Source organism: Protopterus annectens, chromosome 2.part1 (genome assembly GCF_019279795.1).
Source record: "Protopterus annectens isolate FY-2018-M chromosome 2.part1, PAN1.0, whole genome shotgun sequence".
Lineage (NCBI taxonomy): Eukaryota > Metazoa > Chordata > Ceratodontiformes > Protopteridae > Protopterus > Protopterus annectens.
In genome coordinates, this window is record NC_056729.1 from 1,734,775,897 (window position 1) to 1,734,797,662 (window position 21,766).

The 21,766-nt window shown below is 38.0% G+C and overlaps 1 protein-coding gene across 1 annotated transcript in view; it reads right to left on the reverse strand.

The window, feature by feature from the left end:
* TAS1R3 (taste 1 receptor member 3) overlaps positions 1-21,766 on the reverse strand; it is a 228,669-nt gene that overhangs the window by 45,023 nt on the left and 161,880 nt on the right. The gene's annotated exons all lie outside the window — the stretch shown is intronic.

A 21,766-nucleotide genomic window follows, 5' to 3' on the forward strand; every position in this document is an offset into this window, starting at 1 on the left:
TACATAATGCAACAACTAATCCCTGTCATCTGCAGTATATCTTGTTCACTGCTCATAAAGTGGTTAACCTGAAGGGTACAGCTCTGTGGCTAGGTTATCTTACCTCCTCTTACTATAATTATACAACCGGACTTTACCCTGACTTACTGTAATCTCTCAACAGATTACCATGACCTTAACAATTACATTTTATCTTCTAAAGTCCTTCAACGTCTTTCTTCTAAGGTTAAATATCACAATCACATTATTCATTAAGCTTGAGTTCTGATTCATTTTGTTCTGAAGATGAGAAAAAGCAAAAAGGCTACAGAAAGAGAAAAAAATTGTGTATAGCTCTTCACTGTTATTTATGTTTTATATTGAGTGGTTTATAATACAGTTTATATTGAGTGGTTTATAGCAGAGTTTATATTGAGTGGTTTATAGCAGAGAAAGCTTTATTTTTATTTCCATGATAAAAAGGAGGCTTCATAATTTGCTGCTTAGTGACTTTATCTGTTATTCATGCCTGAGCTCATGACGTAGGCTACTGGTAAAATTAAAAGAATACTGGTTTGTAGAGACCATTCTGAACTCTGATCTGAACTCAAGTGCTGTGATTTCCCTTGGTTTAAAATACCATCATCTATTTATTTCTACACTTATTTACATATCTATTTATGTATCTATCTGTCCATGCCCATGGAAGAACAGAATGTCTTACATATTATACAATGGAAAAGAAGAATGCATTACAGTTTACAACATTAGTTATAAGAACTTCAAAACAAAAATAGGGCAACTTAAAAAATACAAACTTTGAACAATGTGACAAACTGCTTAAGACTTCAGCATATATAAAGTTGAGAATGCTATCATTTCATAATGGATAAGCTGTCGTCAGCTGATTAATTTTTTACTTGGTTTTGTCTAATTATTTATCTAGTTTGCTAATAAATAATTAGGATGTTTCACTGTTCCAAATAAGTGTGCTAGTTTGATGAGTCTGCTCTGTAGAAGCATTTTCTTAGCAGAATGTCATAATCAGTAGTGAATATCAGCAAATTTGCATTAGTAGTTATCGTAATCTGATTTGTCATTAATCATTTCAATTATCTGTATAAGATATGTAATCTAAAGAGCAATGTATAATAATTAATTAACTGGCCCTTATGAAAGAATATAACTACTCATCTTACTTAAGCCTTGTAATGGAATACCTAAATAATCCCAATAAAAGAATTTAGTGAAAAATGTGTTCATTTTTCAGCATATTACCAGATTTATTATGTTACAAATCTGAAAATACTATATAATAAAAGGTACTGTTGTGATGCTCTGCTCCACACCACTTACATAATCACTGCATTTCCTTCACTTTTACAAAAGAGAAGATTTCAACTCCATGATATTCCTTGCCATGAAAAGGGCTTGTGACAAAAAATATTGGATCATTTAGTTTTATATCCATGTAATGAGGTGTTAAGCTTTAATTTTTATCATCCATATATACCAGACTCCAAGACTGTATCTTTTGACAATATTATAAAATTTCTCATTATTTAAATTTTCTTTCTCATTTTAGATTTTAGTGATGAAGTACTGACTGATTTGTGTAAGGAGGCAGGGATGTTGAAGACCCTCATTCATACTTCGGGGTAATTGATCTGCTGTATACTTCATTGACTGACACACACTTGCAGCACTTCATTGCCTTCATGGAGCTTGTATTTAACCCTAGGAATTCATTTTACAACCTTCCATTAATTAAACACAGTTGATTTCAAAAGACATTAGCTATTCCCTATATTTCGTTTTGTTGCTCAGACCCGCTCCTGGCCTCCAGTTTTTTTTTTCTGCTACCTAGCATTACCTTAGATCCTGAAACTTATGAATGAATATCTGATTATAGAACTATGGCATAGTTACTAAAACTGATCCAATTCTGATACCTAAAAGTTTTTATATCCCTGGCACTCTATAGTTATTCTGTTCTTGGCTGCTTGAAAGGCATCCTACTAAATTTTGTTTGAAGTGCTGTCCCTTTTTAGATTATTTCCTTCATAATAAACATGATTCTCTTTGCTTTTGACAGATTAGTCCTTGTCATGTGACTGTTATGTATGGTTCATCTCCCAGTTATGTGTAGACAGTTATTTATTTACCAACATTATCTTCATCATGATTTTCTAAAGCAGCTATTCCAGTGACAAACATGGTGGTAGCAAGCTGACCAGGGTAGCCGAGAAATCTCTATCCCCAGGAAACATTTCCAATTTATTGTATAGGACTTTCAAGCATTCTAAAGCAAGTTGAGATACAAAATCCCTCCAATTAGTTCAAAGGTGTGCTGCATGGTCTTTTTCATGTAAGTTGTGCTTGGAATACCTCATGTAAGAGGTCCCCAGGGAATTTCTCACAAGGTACCCATTCTAGCTCCACTGACTCCTTCCACCACAGATTAGTAATGGTTGTATTCTGAGGTCCTTCCAGATAGCTAAGCTCTTCAGTCTGCTCTGCTACAAAGAAACCTCATTTCTGCTAGCTGTTTTGCTTATCTCCTATTTTCAGTCACTACCCAAAGCTTATGCCCATGTGTCAGGATGAGTATATAAACTGATAAATAAATTTAGAATGCCATCCTACAAGTAAGATCTCAATTTCCCACCACAATCTAGTACAAGGCCATCTGTACTGTCCCTCACCAATCCACTGGTCATTCTCCTGGCCCTACTATCCTAACTTGTGAATTAAAAACTAAGTCACCTCTTCATCAGATGCATCTGTTACCCATCACCTGGAGAGAGCATTTGTAGTTCATCTTTCTGCCCCCCACCCTACATCTTCGCCACCTAATTTAACTCAGTGATTCTAACACTATTGTAAAATGTCTCTAAAAAAGGTGAACAAGGATGCTAAAGTGGAGAGCCGCAGAACAAACAGCGTCAGCAATAAAAACCAAGCAGAGCTCCACAACGTCAGGTACTTTATTAAAACAACAAAGCTTTTGGATAAACTATCCAAATAATTGGCAGATTGGATGGGAAATAGGAAATTCACCCCGGGGATCACTTCTGTGGCTCTGCTCGACAGTGCCACAGGAAAATAATTTTCTTGGGTGGCAAAAGCCAGGGTACATTTTTGGCTGGGCTTGCATAGGCCCTATGTAGGGCAGATTGCCTAGTACCTACCTATGAACCTATGAACCTATCCTTCTGTAGTGTCTTACAAAAAACACTCAAGAATAATACACAAGTACAAATAATTAATACATCACATGACACAGTCAAACCTATCAAATAGTAATCAATTAAAATTCAATAATTAAATCTTCCTATCAGGAAAACTATCTAAAAAGATATATAGATACACATCTATTTAAATAATATTAAAACAACAAAGCTTTCGGATAAACTATCTTTCTTCAGTGTCTTACAAAAATCACTCAAGACCAATACACTTAAGTACAAATAATTAATACATCACATGACACAGTCAAACCTATCAAATAGTAATCAATTAAAATTCAACAATTAAATCTTCCTATCCAGAAAACTATCTAAAAAGATATATTTATCCAAAAGCTTTGTTGCTTTAATAAAGTACCTAACATTGTGGAGCTCTGTTTGTTTTTTATTGCTGAAACTATTGTAAAATGCACATTTTGTTAATTAAGTAAGGCCACTGGACACAAATGTCTTTTTTAAGGGGTAACAAAGTTTCAGTGACCTGCTCAGAGTCATCACAGGCGGATGGAGGTGGAAGGAATCAAATTCTCTACCTTAGCTACAGAAAACAGGTTGTTAACACCTCAGAGTCCTGTATAATACATTCATGATATCACCTAAAATGTGTCTGAAATGGACCATAGGCTTTCTGGTTTAATTTCCCTATATGTATTATATTACTCATGCCAAGTGGTAGAAATGGTTGTGGACAGCTGTTAACTGCTTAAAGGGCTGCATTCCCTTCTGTTGTAAGTTAGTAGATATTCTATAAAAATATTCAGTTTATACCCCATCTCCTTTTAGCTACACTTAGGAATGCCAATCTGCCACTGAAATGAGCTCTTGAATTAAACACCTATGAACCTATTAATAGAGTCCAGGAAGGATATAAGAGCTGTAGTGGTGCTATGTCCAGGTCTAAAACCATGCTGGGTTGCCGACAGTAGGTTATTGTCATCTAGATAGTTAAGAAATTGACTGTGAGTACATTTTTCAAGGATCTTTGAGATAGGAGAATGGATGGCAATGGGGCAAAAGTTTGAGATGTCTGTGTTATCTCCGCCTTTGTGAAGTGGGAGAATAAATGCTTTTTTCCAAATGGTGAGATCATAAGATTCATGAATGGGCCTATTAAGAAGTAAGCTGACAGGGTAGGCAATGGAATTTGCTGCTTTTTTGCATGAATTTTGAGAGCAGGTTGTCAGGGACAATAGTGCATGGTTTTAGTGTCAAAAGTAGTTTTGTTACTGTGGCAGTAGGGACAGATGCTAGAGAGAAGTTATGTGAGTGCAAAGAGGAGGTATTTGTAGTGGGTGGGTTTGGTAGATTAGGATGATTTTGAGGGAAGTTGGTGGTGAGATTAGCTATGATGTTTATAAATGTTGAAGAGTGTGGTATTTCTATGTTTTTTTTTTCTTCTGGATTTGGACAGGGGTTATTGTTTGATCCTGGGTGTAGTAGGCTATTGATTGAGCACCAGAATTGTTTCAGATTTTTTTTTGTGTTGATTTTGTAAAGCTTTTTTATCCTTAATAACTAGGTGCTTTACTCAGTTGTGAAGGTATCTGTATGTTATGAGGTCAGAGGAGTTTTTGTGCTTTTGCCAAAGTTACCATGCTTTGTCCTTGGTGGCCATGTTCTGCTTGGTTGATCCAGTAAGCCATGTGGTGTGGTTAGATTTTATTCATTTTAGCCAGGGAGGTGCAAGGCTATTTAAGATGTTAAGAAATACAGAGATGAAAAATTCGACCACTTCATCTAAAAGAAGTATATCCCACTTAATGAAGTTTAAAGTATTGTTAAAGGTTGTAGGGCAAAAATGGGATAAGACTCTAGTGTTTCTATAGTCGTGTATGTTTAATGCTGTGGTGGTTTTACATATTATAAATTCAGGTAAGTGGCCACTGATACCATTTGGGAGAGTTCCTGCAGTGGATATTTTGTTGGGGTCAGAGACCATGATCTAATCCAAGACTGTACCATTGTTGTTCTTTTTACTGGTCAGGTAATATTGGTGATTAGCTGACTGTAGTTATAGAGGTTGATATTTGAGTAAGAGTGTTTTTGTGAGAAATCTAACCAATTAATATCAACATCACCCAGAATTATTGTTTAGTAGTTATGCTGCTGGCTGTCCAAGCTAGGCTTTCATCTAGTATGGGAATATTATTTCCAGGAGGAATATACAGGACTATGATACAGAGGTTTTTGCATTCATTCATTTTTAGGAAAGCTATTAAGATTTCTGCTGTTGAGAAGTTAGGTATGGCTCTGTTATATGAGACTATACTGAAGGTGTTAGGGTATATCAATGCTATACCTCCACCTTTTTTACAGGGCCTGTCTGAGCATAGGCATGCAAAGCCAGGGATAGGAATTCTAAGCTTTTTTTGTATGGTTTTAGCTATGTTTCCGTAGCAGTAATAATGTCAGGCTTGTTATGTGTTACCCAGGCATGAAGGTCAGGGATTTGGTTTCTAATACTTTGCAAGTTAATTATAGTTAGGTTTAAATATTTGTAGGGGCTATGTGTGTTGGGAGATGAGTAAAGGGGACCTGGATTGGGATGGATATGTCCGCTTAAGGTTAGCTGGGACTATTTTGGTAGGATAGTAGTGGATTCTTCTTTTTTTGTGTTATGGCAATGGTAGAAAGTATGGTTTATGTTAACTTTATCTTTTAGGGGGAAGATTTTAATTTAGAGCAGAAAATGTCTGCTGTGTATAGGTTAGGTGATATGTCAGAGAAGGTGCTGGGAGGTAGTCTTTGAGTGGAGGTAATAGATGTGGGTTTGTGGTAGACATTGTTAATTTGAAGTGGGGTAAGTTGTAGTAGGAGGGTTAAGGGTAACAGGAGGCTGAAGGGTGTGAGTTTATATATAAGTGACATTGTGATACAGAAGGTTATAGTAGAAAAGTACTTATATGTATGTAGATTTGGAGTTAATTGAAGTAGCTGACTAAGTAAGGGAGGGTAGAGAAGAAGGCTGTGAATAATTAGGATGTTTACATTTTTTGAAGTACATTTCTGATCCTGTTATTACTTGCCAAGTTGTCGTTGCTTGGTAATATTTATGGATCCATTATATTTTACTGTTGTAACACTGTGGCTTTAAGAAATTGAGCAGCAGATTATCATGCGATGCTTTACTAGCTTTTAAATTTTGTAGCTGACTTGTTATATTTTATATGAAGTCTTTAAAACTTTCATAAAAACAAAAGCACTTATCTATTGCATTTAATAAATGTGGATTTACAGAACACAATGTTATTTCAGTGAAAGTGGTGTAAACCTGCATTATTTTTATCCATTTGTTTTTTGTTCCTTTTTTACAAGTTTAAACTATTTAACACAAATAGGAAAATATTTTTTTTTAATTTTTAAATCTGTCTTTGACAGTCTATGGTGTTTAGTAGCCCTAAGGATGACTCTTTTAAACATATCCACTCATTTTGGTCCCTATTAAATAAACGAAAAGTAGAAATGCAGAACAGCCAAATAAATGAAAAGGCCATTCCTTAATATCGCTATTTTAAGATCATGGTACAGTGAAGGCTGGAAATTTTGCCCTTTCTTCACTGTAGTGCAATCTTGGAGTTGGTATATATAATTAGCGGGGGGTGTGGGTGGTGCATGCCCCCCACAATACTCATCTCAAGGAATGGCCTTTTCGTTTATTTGGCCTTTCGTCATTTCCACTTTTTGTTTATTTAATAGGGACCTACTCATTTTACTGTGGTGCCTGTGAGTATTGTATAATCATACCTCTCAACTGTACAAATTTTCGCAGAATGTCCAGATTTTTGCCTCATATTTTTGGTCCAATTTTCAGAAAATTGTGGTTTTCTGGCAAACTAGTGGCAAATCAGTAAAGACTGAAGTTAGAAAATGATGAAAGGCATTTAAGTTTCAGACTTCATACCCTTCAGAATGCTAATGCAAAACCTGTTATTTTACCAACTTTATAAGTTTGTAAGAGCGAGATTAAAAAACTGTCCCTATTTTTGGGCCTTTGTCCCACTTTTATATATGACTTTGTTTACAATTCTTGCTCTAAGAGGTTGAGAGGTATGTGTATAATATTATTAAAAATGTTGATAAAATGTACAGCATCAGTGTAGAAAATAGACAGAGATATTCTTCAAAAACTAAACATATGGCTTGCACTTTAAGATTTCCCTGCACTCTGCACTACTTATAGAAATTATTTAAGACCAGGGCCCAAAAGGGAAATCATAAAAACCCGAAGCTAAAACATTTATAGTTAACCATTTTGCTCTTTGTCATAAAATTGATTACAAGGTTTTGGAAGCCATTACCAAAAATAGTTCAGGTGTGAATGCAAATTTTCTCTTACTCTATAAAGAAACTGTCTGTATTTTAAAATCATTACAATCTGTGCCTGAAACGATTGTCTGTTACTTAATTCATATGTTTGTAAATGACTGTTGTTGTGATCTTGGTTTCTTTTCTCATTAAGGTACTATTTGTCTATAAATACTGTTGTATATTATTACATTTTCACTCCTTCTCTCTTAAGTGTGAGATATAAAGCTTTTTTTTAATCTAGTGCCCTTATTATTTATGCAAATTTAAAAGTAAAAATGACAACTTTGTTGAAGAAATAACTACAAAAAAAAAACGTAGAATGAAAAAAAATGGCAGATAAGTAGAAAGACAGCAAAAAATTTATTCATGTTTTATTTAACATTTGTTTACTGGGAAAATCCAACTGGGACAGAGTCCATTTTCAGCAGAGGCCAGGGGACAAATGCTCCAGACACATCTTTGGAATGTGGGAGAAAACCGGAGCACCCAGAGGAAACCCACGGAGGACATACAGACTCCACACAGAAGGCACCCTAGCCAAAAATCAAAAGGGAGAACCTCTTGCTGTGAGGTGACAATGCTAACCGCTGCACCACTGTGCTGCCCAACAAACTTCTATGAAATTATAAATAACAAAATCGGCATTAAGACAACAACAAAACAAGTAACTAAACATAAGAAAACCCACCCCATAATGAATGAATGCAGAGATAAAGCTTGTTAGATGAATGAGCTACTTATCTTTCAACTGCAGTAGTAAGGTCCTAGACTTTGTAGCAATACAAGTTCCAGCTGCCATTCCCTTGTCATTTATTTTGGCACTTTTATCATGGCTTCCATTTTTCCACTTACTCTACCAACAGCCCTAATCCTACACAATAATTTGATAAAATGCTGCAAAATTTTAATCTGTTCAACATTGAATTCCAGGTAAATCTACACTAACAGCAAGGGTCTTTTTTTTTCTTCATCATACTGGGCCATATGATGCAAGTCAGTCTCACAATGGCTGACATTGCCAGCTAATATTTGTGGAAAATTCAACATTACCTTACAAATCTTTTGGATCAATTAATATGTTCCTCAGACATGATGGTTTGTTAGACTCCATATCTAATATGCTCAAACTATAGCTGGAAGAGCAAACTCAAAGGAACCAAGAAAAAGAGACTGAAGCAAAATAGAGTGCTAATGCACATGGATGCAAGGGGCTACACCCCCTGACTGCCCCCAATTATTATATACAACCTTAGGGCCACTGCACCATAAAAAGATCACTAGATTTAATTTCCTTCGTATTAATTTGCTGCAGTTTTGGGCTCGTGCTTGTTATTTGGGCATCCCACCTCACTGATTCCTCCTTTGGTCAAGCAATTGCACTATAGCAATGACAACTCAAGTGAATGCAGGCAAAATCTTAGATTTCTTCCTCTCATTCTTCAGTTTTGATGGCAGGTACTTTGGACTTGGGTTGAGGAATTCATACAGACTCATCAACAGTGCAGAGGTGGTATACGCCATTTTTGAAACACATCCATTCAAAAGCTATTTTTCTATTTTTCCAAGGCCATTTATTTAAATGTCACTTTTTGCAAATATTAATTCAACTTGACAGGTTCATTGGCAAAGATGGCACATTATTAAATGACTTGTGGTACAAAGGTAAGTAACCCAAGTAAAAAAGATGTTGTAATGGATGGGGTTATTATTAGAATGTTGGGGCTTTCCTTTTCTTAAGGGTTAGTGTTAGATTTAGGACTAGGGTTAGAATTCGGGTCATGGTAAAGTTTGAAGAGCTGTGTTCGGTTTATAGTTAGGGTTAAAGTTATGTTTAGGGTTAGTTTTACACTTAAGATCACTTTTAATGTTAAAGTTAGGTATTGAGTTAAGGCTATGGTTAAATCTTGTAGGTGTTTTATGTTCTTTATTGAGGAACGGAATTTTATTATATAAGTGATGCTGAGCAAAGTTCTGTCATTTATGCATTTTCCAGACATCTGTGTTGGATAAGGGCAGTGTCAGACTTATAGTTTGTAAATGTATGATTTTTATCTGCTGAATTATCACTCTTTTTGGAGTCAAACCTACATCTTTTGAAAACATGGCTTTCAAGTTCTTGTCAGGGAACCCTGTTTGGACTTTTATTTCTCACTCACCTAAAGTTATGTATGAGTGTAAAGAAATGGCGGTGGAGTTTGTCACAAATGTATGAAGCAGGGAATTTTGTAGAATATTCACAGACAACTCCAGTGTCACATGCTATATAAATCATCGTGAGGAATCCATTCTTACCAATTGGGCAACATGGTTATTTTGATACAAGATCTGGTCATTTCCCTCAATATCCTATTAACAGCTCTTCATGGTTTAACTTTTTCAAATGCTTATTTTTTACTTTTAAATAGTTGTTGAGACATGGGAATGAACCAGAAATGTGTGATAAGGATGAGCGACTGTGCTTTATTCATAAAAATATAGCATACCAACCTTATATAACTGAACTGGGAGGCACAACCTTATAAAACTGTGAACTGAACATCACTAAAAGGCATTAAACTGTTTTAAGTCACAATTTAGTATCTACATACAAAAGAGGTATAGCTATATTTAAAAAAAAAGAACCTAGGATGGACCCCTAAGGATACAAAACGTGAAATGCAGGAAATGATCTGTTGTTAGAGTGAAAACTTCATCTGATTGCTTAATTTTAGGGCACATTGTATGAGCCTAACGCTGATACTCATCTATTTTTTTGCATTGTTTTTCAAATCGCTAAGATGGTTAATAGGCATAATGACCGGATAATACTGGAAGGTAATTTGAATGTAACAATGGATTCCATAGTTGACAAATCTGACCATAATCACAAGAAACTGCAAGGTATGCTATTGGATACTATGAAAAATGTGACATTTTTTGTGAATCCTGTATAACAGTGATCCTGGATAGGCTTTTTTATTCTCAGATCCAAGTTACAGACAGGCCTACTGGTTTGTCTTCTGTGCAATGTAACCATCTTTATTATGTTGTGTGAAAATAACTTAGCCCAAAACTTATTTGCCCCCTTTCTAGAACAGTACAGTATGTTAGGAGACAAAAAATATTAAGCCAGCTTATTTGTACCCACAGATAAATATATTGCTGATAATACAAAATAATTAAACTCCTGTCTAAAAATCCTTCCCAGGTATCATTATGAATTAATGCAGGTACAACGATTCCAAATCCGACTTCAGACCAGTGACAAGTGGAGTACCACAGGGTTCAGTCCTGGCTCCTCTCCTGTTTGGTATCTACTTCTCTGAAGTGCAGGCTAACACAGAAGGTCTTTGGCTAACAAAGTTTGCAGATGACTGCAAACTAAGAGCCATAATCAAAATTCCTAACAATGTGGACAAACTACAAAAGGGCCTCACTGAGACAGACACCTAGTGTCAAAGCCATGGCCTGAAGCTCAATGCCAAAAAGTGTATTGTCATGCCCTTTGGTAAAAACTTTGTACCCATGAACTACCACATAGCTAGTAGTCTACTTAATGCTGAAAATGTGATAAAAGACCTTGGGACACAGGTGGACTGTAGTCTCTCCTTTGATAATCACATCGCCACAGTGGTCCGGCAATCCTTCTACATGGCAATCCTTCTCATCACAAAAGGATTCTCATCCAGAAAAAAAGAGGTCATTGTTCACCTCTACTCATCACTCATTAGACCCATTATAGTTTGGTATGTAGCTCACAAGACATCTACAACAACTGGAAAGACCACAGAAATACCTCACAAAGAGGATTACTGGCCTCAAACAGATGGACCATCTCAAAAACTCCAGCTTTACTCCATCACATAACTCTGCCTAACATACAAAGCTATGTCAAACCCAGAGCTGTTGTACATGCTCCACTTAAAGAAATCCCAATCCCTCCGAGGTACATGCTCTAGGGACCTAAACCTTGTCACTACAATAAACAGGACATGCTGGAGGGATAGATTCCTGTCCCAGAGACTTCCCATACTCTGGAACAGACTACCTATCTATGTCAAACAGAGCTCCTCATTAGCACTCTTCAAGAAAAATCTTGATGATTGGATGGGAAATGGGAAATTCACCCCAGGGATCACTTCTGTGGCTCTGCTCAACAGGGGTACAGGAAAATAATTTTCTTGGGTCTTCCTATGAACCTATGAACCTATAAGACATATATTTCCCAAGATGGTCTGAAACCCTGTAAATGTGATTACATATTCATTTTTGTCTTCACAAACACAAATTACGTCTACTTCAGCTTGTTATTAAGTTTATGCTTGCACACATAGGAACATTTTGTTAAAGTAACCATATTGCCTGAATCCAGTAACATTGTAGTTTTTTACATTTCACGAGTCATGTGCATGTAATTAATTTAGTCTTTGCACAGCAACACAGTACATATTGTAAAGCTTTTACATTTATTTTATCATAGTCCATGAATATTGTTTTTCTTAACATGCATTTCAGACATTTGCATAGGACATTTTTTCCCACACCTATAACACTTTGGCTCAGTAATAGCAGGCATATTTTGTTAAAAGGCCAGTGCTGACTTGTTTACAACTGAATTAGATGTAGACAGACACATTTCAGTTTTAAATAAAACATCATTTGCTATAACATGTTCATCGACACTAATGAGCTCATCTGAACCTTTTGGGATCACTCTGGTATGACAAATTTCTTGTATTAACAGGGAATGCTCATTTAAATCTATCAACAATAAGCATTTCTATCATTTCTGTTTAGCTATTAGATTCGGGTTCTAGTCACAGTTTAACAATATGTTTAACAGCATGCATTTGGGCTCTTACCATTTTGTTGACATTAAAAGTGCAGAAATTTAGTAGCTTGCACTTCAGGAGTAACACCTGTCCTAGACAAACGTTTTCTTTTCCTCATAACATAGTCTATATTTGTCCCATCTCTCTTGCATGGCCTGATTTTTAAAAGTAATCAAGTATATTTCTATATCATCCTGTATTCTCTCTAAATTCTGGTCTGTAGTCATCACTGTCTGAGGCAGATTTTTGATTAGTTTCTCCTTTATTTATTTTAGTTCTGCAAACACTTAAGCAAAACACAGAGTTAAGAATTCGGTAACATCAATGTCATGTGTCAGTTACTAATTTGGGTAATTCACTTCAGGTTAACTAAGTTCATTCACTAACAACATGGACTGTAACATGGGTGTGCAGACTTATTTTCTCAAGACAGGAAAGAAACAGCACTGGGAAACTTCAATTTATTTTGAAGTCTCTTATTATTATTAGTTGTACTGCAGGGCAATCAGTTTTACATGCAAGGGAAATAGTCACTTACTTTCTTGTTTCTATGTTTTTAGCTTGTTTACTTGTCTCTGTGGTAGTTAATTAGCAAAAATAGCACAGTGCCCTCTTGCAGAGCGAATTTAGGTACACAGCTACGTAACTGGCATAAGTCACTATTAGGATTGCATTTTCAACCAGATGTGCTACTTTGAAGACAGTGTAGATTAAGTTCATCTTGGGCCATGGGATGTTTTTCAAACCATGCCGTCACCCACATGCACTTATCTGTGGACCATGTGCAATAAACTAAAATGCTGCCAGCCCAGCTAGCTGGAATTTTTAATTATATGTCACTTGCAAATATTAAGAGATATATATATATATATATATATATATATATATATATATATATATATATATATATATATATATATATAGAAATGTGACACTGCCAGCCCAGCTGTTTGGAATTTTGTAAATAATCACGTCCTTTGTGAATATTAATATGATCCATAGGCTTGTCTTACAAATGTAAGAGAACTATATGTTATGTGTATATTAAACTACTGGTGCATAATTGTGTATTGAACTGTATGTTATATACTGAGCTTCAAGACTATAACCAGAGTGTACATTAATGGAAAAGAACAGAAATGTATATAAACTTTATTAATTAATAGCAGAAGTTGGAACATACAGAGTTAACTTGCAAAACCCTAAGAAAATAATTTGAAAAGTAAAGAGTTTTACAATCTGCTAGAAAGTTAGTTAATACAGCAAGAAGACAGGATGTCTACAGCTAGAGGTTTTCCTATTGTCTGGAAACAGAAATAATTATTAGGTTTCAAATGTAAAAGTGTTAATTGTTCTACAACTTCCAGGTCTAGGCAAACTTCTCAGAGATAAGTATTTGTTCACAGATAAATGTTAAATTCTGTTGGTATCTGTTAGCCTGGGAACTGAAGCAGGTGACAAATAGTGATGTTATCCAGCTGACCCAGCAGTGATGTTTTGATATTAGGTTCATAGGTTCATAGGTTTATACTAGGCTATCTGCCCTAAGGCATTTATAAGCCTAGCCCAAAGTTTTGTGGCTTAAAATACTGTGCCCATTAGTTTGTTGTGCCTCTGTCCAGCAGTGACACAGAGATGATTCCCAGGGTAAACCTACGATCTCCCATCCACCGGTCAAGATTTCTCTTGAACAGAGCCAGCGAGGTGCTCTGCCTCACATGGACTGGGATTTTATTCCACAGCATAGGGAGTCTCTGGGTGACAAATCTATCCATCCAGCATGTCCTATTTATATCCGTGCTAAGGTTTAAGTAGTGGATCTGGTAGATTTGGATTTTTTGAGGTGGAGCATGTCCATTAATTCCGGGTTGGACATGGCCTTGTATGTCAGGCACAGGTCACCTCTGAGCAGGCGGTATGCGACTGAATAGAGCTGGAGTTTCTTCAGTCTGGCAGCATATGACAGATTTTGGAGTCCCTTTATCCTTTTGGTGAGGAACTTTGGGGTCTCTCCAATTGCTGCAGGTGTCGGGTGAGATACATCCCGAATGGGGCATTGTACTCGATCATTGGTCTGATAAGTGAAGAGTACGGGGGAACAATGACCTCACTTGATCTGGATGTGAATCCCTTCATGATCAGGTGGGCAATGTAGAAGGTCTTTCTAACCACTTTAGCAACGTGAGTGTCAAAAGAAAGGCCACTGTCAACCTGGGTCCCCAGGTCCCTGATAACCTCTTCTGTGCTTAATGGATTGCCACCTACATGGTAGCTTGGGGTTACCTTGTTTTTCCCGAAGGGTATGACTATACATTTTTTGGCATTTAACTTCAGGCCATGGCTCTGGCACCAGTTATCAGTTTCCGTGAGACTCCTCTGAAGGATATCTGTGTCCGATGTACTTTCCACTATGTTTGCAGTCATCTGCAAACTTTGTCAGCCATAGTCCTCCTATGTTTGCCTGTACTTCTGAGAAGTAGATGCCGAACAACAGGGGGCCCAAGGACTGAGCCCTGTGGGACACCACTTGTGACCGGCTTGGAGTCTGACATGGTGCCAGCAACTCTAACCCTGTGGGTTCTGTCCTTTAGCCAGTTTGCAACCCATCTTGTGACATATGGGTTTACATTTAAGCTGGTAAGTTTCTCTATAATACCCAAGTGGGGTATTGTGTTTTGCAAGGTCAAGGTAGGCTGTATGGACTGCCTTTCCCTCATCAATGGCCTTGGTGACTGTTTCGAAGAAGTCGACCAAGTTCAAAAGGCATGATCTGCCCTTGACAAAGCCAAACTGGGTCGGGTCCAATGTCTGCAAGTCCCCTATGTCTTTGTTTATGAGTTTATGAATTTAAGAACTATCTCTCAGAGAAAGTCTGGGCATTTTGTATATTGTTTTGGATCTAGAAACATCCATTCAGCACTTCTCATCTGTTTTTGCCTTGCTCTGTAAGTAAGATTTAGGTATAGTATTTCTCTTAGAGATAGATAGGAATATAGTAGGATTAGTTTAGATGTTTTCTGTATTTATTTGAGACTATCCTGCAATGTTGTTTTAAAGTATTTCCTGTAACTCTGAACTCTGCTGTCACTGTATTGAGTTATTGAGCATTGTCTTGTTCTTTTATTATTTATTATTAAATATATTTAAACCTTTTAATTGTGGCTGGTTTGTTAGAGATATTAAGCTCTTAGCATACTTGCATATGTATTTGGTGACACTGTACAGGCCACTTTTAAATAGCCTTGCAAGTCTTGGTCACACTTACAATTTGGATAATAGTTTCATATGTTCATAGGTTCATAAGTTCATAGGTTGGTACTAATAATAGTAACATTACGCAGTAGAATTGGTCAGCCCTTTGTAACGGCCTTATAGTACCTGATAAAGAGCTGGTTGATGGCAGTGATAACTACGTCTTAGTCTGGGCAGAAGGGGGCTTAGCTAGCACACCCTGGCCACCCTTCACCAGGAGTGTCTGTCTGTTTATATATAAATGAAATCTCAAAGTTTGTGTGTGTGTGTGTGTGTGTGTGTGTGTGTGTGTGTGTGTGTGTGTGTGTGTGTGTGTGTGTGTGTGTGTGTGTGTGTGTGTGTGTCAATGACTCGGGCAGGGACACAAAGCACTGGTTGGACAGAGAGGGTGCTGGAGGTTTAGGCTTGACCACTCAGCTGAGATCTTAACCCTATAGCTGTGCCAGTGGGGAGTCTTATTGGGAATCCAGCCCCAGACTGACTATGGTCTCTGTGTGCTCTTAAGGGAAATTGTACTTTACTGTATGTGCACTTGTCATCCTCCCAATGTGCATGCCCCTCACTGGTACTAGTGGTGAGGATTGAGGCTCCTTGATTACTGGGCCAATGCGGGGGTGTCACGCCGGGCATAAATGCTCTTAGTCTTTTGCTTCTTTTACACTCACTGCCCTGGTTTAAGCTAATTTGATCTCTTGTCATTCTATACCCTGATGTCTGTACCCATTAATTGCAGCTACTTGAATGCATACACTTCACATGTCTGAATGTGATAAAAACATCCACAATAAAGTATCCTAAATTACTTTACTCTACTGCACGTAGAACTGCAAAGCTAGACTAATCACTGTTTCACCTAATCATGACAGCCAGAGTCAAATGTTCTCCCCTACACACAGCCTCCATACTCAGCAATTGTAGACCATTGTTGACTGTGTACAACTCAGATGTTTGATAGTGGTAAAAATAATATGTATTTAACCAAGTACATACTAGCGCTGCAAAGACAGATAGTTCAAAATGAGCAAACAAGAGAGTAAGTTACTTTCATCCAGAGACAGCTCAAACCACCACCCAGCAGTTGTAACCACTTTGCTCTGTGCATCTCTTCTAATTTAGATAAAAGATGATGACCACAGGACACATAGCTCACATCCACAGTGTGCCCCTCAACCTAAACCCCTAAGGCTAAACACCTTGCCCAATACACTAATCATAGGTGACTCAATAGTGAGGCACACAGATGTCCCACTCAATAGGTTGAATAAGGAGAAGGTAACAGTCAGTTATCTATCAGGTTCCAGAATCCGACACATAACACATGCAGTCAGATTACTCCACAACAAGTACAAGTATGACTCAGTCATTGTCCATGTGGGTGTGAATGACCTGAGATGCACCTCCCTTGACTACATGAAAAGAGACATGGTGGAGCTCTCAGATTATGTGGCCCAGGCAGGTATGACATTAGCCCTGAGCAGTATCCTACCATCACCCAGAATTATACCACAGTACAGACAAAAAATTAATGACTTCAAGAATTGGCTATGTTTCTGGTGTCATTCTGAGTGGATTCAGTATCTGTCTGCTTGGGATGACATGACTGACAGACCTCAATACTTTGCCAGAGATGGCTTGCATCTGTCACCTCTGGGTTTCCGGGTACTGGCTAAGACTCTTGCCACCCATATAGTGCCTTTTTCAGGTGGTGTTCTAAAGACCAACTTATCACCATAGCAGTGATAAATAAATGCAATCTGAGGGTCATGCTGCTCAATGCTAGAAGTCTAAATCTCAAGATACACTCACTCGAAGCACTCCTCAAAATGGAGAACATCTACATTTGTGCTGTAACAGAGACCTGGTTTAAAGTGGCAGAATGCACTCCTGTGCAACCAGGCTATAACTCATTCCACACCCTTCAGCCCCAAAACATGGACCGAAGCTCCAAAGGCATGTGGTGTCTCCATATTCATAAAGGATATGCACACCTACAGACTAGTAGCCCAGCATAATGCATCTGAGATACTTCAGGTACAACTAACATTGGGTAAGACTGCGATCCAGGTCATAGCCTGCTATAGGTCCCCAACCATGTCCCTAGACTCTCACTCCATGTTCCTAAGCACCCTGGAATCTATCAAGGTCCAACCCAACACTCTCATACCCTCCATCAACTGGGAAAACTACTCAACCACCAATGCACTGACCCAAAACTTCCTGGAATTCATCAGTTCCAATGCCCTGGACCAGCTCATTCTTACCCCCACTAGAGGAAGCAACATCCTTGACCTGGTTATTACTAACATGGGCAACCATTGCTCTACACCAATAATCAATTCTTTCATGGTTAGATTCGACCACAAACTAATCACCATGGAAATCCACATCTCACCCACACCCCCTGCAAAGGTATCCACTATGAAAAACTTCGCCAAAGCTGACTTTGGAGTCCTAAAAACAGAGGTGGCTAACTTCATGGCACACATGCCAAAGGAAAATAGATGCATGACTGCCAGATCATACACCAGTGCACTGTACAAACAAATACATAAATGCATGGAACTAGCCATACCCAACAGAACCCAGATGCTCTCCTCCAAAAAAAGGAAGCCAGTCTGGTGGCTCCCTGCCATTAATAAACTCTACAACAGAAGAAAGAAACGGTTGCAGAAAAGGGTGAAATCCCAAGACTGGAAAAATTTCCTTATTATCCTTAAAAAAGTTGAGATCCCTCATCAAAACCTCCAAAGCCAGCTATGAAGACAGAATTGCAGCAGACACTAAAAACAACCACAAAGCCTTCTTTAGTTATATCAAGAATCTCCATGGTAATACCAAGATTTGCTCTGAGTTACTGCACAATGGTACCTCCTATACTGAGCCAACAGATATTGCCAACATACTGGCCGACAGATTCAGTGCCAACTTTACTCCTCTCTTGCCCCTAAAGGACCAATCTCAGTACTGGAAGAATGCCAGACACCCTGCATTACTGCAGCACAGATTAAAGCTGCATTGTCTAAGGCCAAGAATACAGCTTCCATGGGACCTGGCAATATCTCTGGCTGTGTTCTACATTAATTACAAAGTGAACTGGCACCATATCTGTGTGCTCTGTTCACTCACAGCCTCACCTCAGGCTTTGTCCCTACCGAATAATGCACTGCTACAGTCATCCCTCTCCATAAAGGAGGAGCGACTACAGACCCTGAAAATTATTGCCACATTAGCTTGACAAGTCTGATATGTAAGGCTATGGAGTGCATCATCATGGACCTAATTAACAAGGATATAGGGAATCTCCAAACTCTAGATCCCACACAATTTGGTGTTGTGAAAGGTAGATCATGCCTGCTCAACCTGGTTGACTTCTTTGAGTCAGTCACCAGAGCAGTGGATGAAGGTAAGGCAGTTCATACAGCCTACCTCGATCTGGCCAAGGCCTTTGTTACCATTCCTCACTCAGGAATTATTGATAAATTCACCAAACTAGGCATCAACCCCCATATCGTTAGGTGGGTTGCAAATTGGCTGACAGATAGAACACACAGTGTGAAAGTAGCAGACTCCAAGTCAGACTGCCAACCAGTCACGAGTGGAGTCCCACAGGGATCAGTCTTGGGTCCTCTCCTGTTTGACATCTAATTATCAGAAGACCAGGTCAACATGGAGTGACTCTGGCTGACCAAATTTGCAGACGACTGCAAGCTGGGAGCTATTATTAACTCCCCAAGTGATGCAGACATCCTACAGAAAGGCCTCACTAAGACCAATGACTGGTGTTGAAACCACGGCCTTAAGCTTAATGCCAAAAAATGCATCTTCATCAAAATTATGCTAATATACTATGTTGGCCCATCGGCACTTATAGCCAGTAAAAAACTAGGCAGAGAAGTGTGTATTAGCATATAGCTGAAGTAGGATGGGCCAACATAGTATATTAGCATAATTTTGGCGCCAATTTTAAATCATAGCTATTGGCTACTTAGTAGTGCAAAGAAAGATTACTGGATATTCTAACAAAGACTAAGAATGAATTGACATGATTGGTTTAGAAGTCAATTGATTTTAAACCTTATTGGTTAGTTTTTGGTATAAATACTAAGCATTGCTACCAAAAGATAACGATCTGAAGAAGGCTAAATAGCCGAAAGCACTTATCGTTTTATCACTATGGAATTTCGATGCTGTTTTACTTTTTTCATTAAATTTGCTTGCTGTTTGACACAGGACTTTATCATGGTGGATTTTTGCTGTGGTGGAATACCAGAGGTCTTTTTCTTATTTTGCTTCACTTTTCTAGTGGTAAACCTTCAACAAGTGTAAGATAGTTTTTTCCTTGAAGAGTTACATAGTATGGGAATGAAGGTAGAAAGAATCGAACACTGTACCCCAGGCACAGGAATCAACTCATTAGCAGCTCAGAGGTTTAGTCCTTTGTGTTAACTGCAATCCAATTAATTTCATACAAATGCATGAGTCCTGTAAAATCAGGTTTTAAAATAAGAAAATAAGAAAATAAGATGGTAAGATGCTTTTATCCACAGCCAGCTCCCCCTCCCCCGTTTAGCAACTGTAATCCTCAGTGATTTACTATATAACAAAAATTTTATGAGGCACAGACCAAACTTCTTCTTCTTTCGGCTTTTCCCAGTTAGGGGTCGCCACAGCGGATCACATGTCTGCTCATGATTGGCAGTGGCGTTTTACAGTGTCGAGTTGCCAGCCTGGTGCCCAACCTTCCACAGAAGGCACACACACACACACACACACACTCACACCTAGAGCCAATTTAGAGTGTCCAATCCACCTACAGCATGTCTTTGGGATGTGGGAGAAAACCGGAGCACCCGGAGGAAACCCACGCGACCACAGGGAGGACATGCAGATTCGGCATAGAAGGCACCCTAGCTGAGGATCAAACCAGGGAACCTCTTGCTGTGAGGCAACAACACTAACCGCTGCACCACCGTGGAGGCAAATTAAGTGATATTCTGTGACAGCAAGCTCAGTTTCAACTTTTCTTCATGCAAAGACTCAATAGAAAATAAATATTCCAATGTATTTTATACAAGCATACATTAGTCCCATAGAGACCGATATTTTTGCAGTCAAACAGTGTCCAGGAACTACTGCAGGCATTAAATATAGCAAACAACAAGCTGCTTTCATTCTCAGACATCTTATGCAATCCATAGCTCTAAACAGTTGCACTTAAGAATCAGAGACACAGTAAAAAGTAATTATGGATGAATTTTAAGCATTACTATATTCACTTATACAATCAACAGAGCAACAGGTTGTACATCAACATGCATTTTCTGCAGAATAAGAGGTGTGAACCTCGAATGTCGAACATTACTGATTGATGCTAACTCTTAGTAGTTCAGCAGAAAGCCTAAAGTTTGATAAAGGACAAAGCAAAAATATTAGGCAAAACTGGGATGTTCTAGAAAATCAAAGACAGTTGACAGTTATGCTGCAGTTCCCCAGACTGCATTTGTCAGCATTATTATATATGGTTGCCTGCCATGACTAGAAAAAAATAATAATATACTTACCTCACATTATTAAGACCATCCCTGGCTCTCCACTGTACTATCGAATATACATTGTCAGTGGCATAAAGAAAGCATACATTACATGATTTTGGTGGTAGAAAAAACGAAGGCTGTGGATTCTATTCCCACACCAGCTGACTGGACTGCTGATACTGCAGGGTAGTATTAATGGTTGGACTGCTGATACTGCAGTGTAGTATTAATGGTTGGACTGCTGATACTGCAGTGTAGTATTAATGGGTGCTCTACTCCTGAATGTGTCATCATTTGCATGAGATGTTAAACCGATGTCTCATCTCCTTTTGTTGTTGATAGGTCATGTGGATGTAAAAGATTCAAAAGCACCAATCAAAAAGAGTAGGGGGAAGTTTTCCTGATACTCTGTCCAGATTTTCCATTGTAGTATATATATCACCTTGTTTTCCCCTGAAATGAGACCACTAACCTTGTAGGGCTAACCCAGTCAACAAAGGATTAATAAATAATATTTCCTGGCTTTCTACGCATTGGTTTCCTGAAGAATCATGGGAAGCCAGTGAGCTGAAAGTATTAGCACTGTGCAGAGGATCATGGGTGGCTACTTATTTATTTAGTTTTAAGTAAATGT